Below are 1,221 nucleotides of genomic sequence, written 5' to 3'. Positions count from 1 at the left end.
TTTCCACTTCAATGGTCAGTCACGACCCTAAAATGAAGAGGACTAATGTTGAACCTTGGCATTGTTTGAGTCTGACCGCACAACTCTGAGCATGTAATTGGGGCTCAATTTTTGTTTATGCCTCTGGTTTAGGTGTATGGTTGGGCTCTATGAAAATAGGATCATATTTGTTTATGTTTTCAGTGACAACAATACTACCCAAGTTGTTTTTGCTCATTGTACAATGATAGTTTGTTGCTTTATGATAAATCATCCATCTGATGGATATTAAAAGAAATAACTTGTGCATATGGTCCCTGGCTTTTTACATACCATTATTTAAAACATAGCTTCTTATATACCATTAGTTAAAACTTAGAAATAATCAAATTTGGACTGGGCTATAAGAAATTTGGGCAGCACTGATTTTTACTAAAACTTGAGTCCATAAGGACAAAGGCTGGTAAACCACGCAAATTGAGAAGTTTTCCATTTTATCCTGTCATCTTCATTGCTGATTTAACATGCAACTAAAAAGGCAAGTGTCACAGAACTTTCTCCCTCAGATCAAAGTAAATACTTACGAAATAGGTAGAATGGAATTTAAGGGTATTGGTCAGTTAACAAATGGATTCATGGTAAGCAAAAGTCAAATCCATTTCTTTAACACCTACTCACTGCATACAATTTGTATTATAAAAAGAAAGAATAGTATTAGGGGCATTCTGTGCCTGCTGAGGGAATGAACAAAGGACCCTGCAAAACAAATAATGAACAAGGATGCCGTTAGAACTGGCTTGGTAAATACCCTAATCTCGAAGCCAGGCACTACAGAAAATCCCGACACGGGACTGGACTAGAAGCCAATTCTGACACATGCTGGCCCAGAACAACAGTCCAGGGAAAACTGAAAGAAAAACATGTGAAACCCATGGATGAACTGACTAACTACTGAGAAAGTTGTTGGACAATCTGCAGAGCAGCAGCCACTTCCCCTTTGAAAGTGTCAGTTAAAACCTAGATAGGCTCCCCTAGATAATGTCCCTCCTCGAATTTCTCTACTGCAAATTGAATATATTAACTAAAAATAGAAGGAGATTTCTGGCAATCTGAAATGTTCACCCTCCTGACACAATCACTGAAGACAAAAAAAGGTGTGTAAGCAAATGTTGTGAAGAAGGTGGATGGTGTCTGGCCATTAAAAGATTCAGTGTCTGGAGAATTAAAGGCTTGAAGTTACAC

The sequence above is a fragment of the Echinops telfairi genome, unplaced genomic scaffold (assembly GCF_000313985.2).
Source record: "Echinops telfairi isolate 266 unplaced genomic scaffold, ASM31398v2 ScPeMD7_7469;HRSCAF=8507_1, whole genome shotgun sequence".
Classification (NCBI taxonomy): domain Eukaryota; kingdom Metazoa; phylum Chordata; class Mammalia; order Afrosoricida; family Tenrecidae; genus Echinops; species Echinops telfairi.
This window is presented reverse-complemented; position numbering follows the sequence as displayed.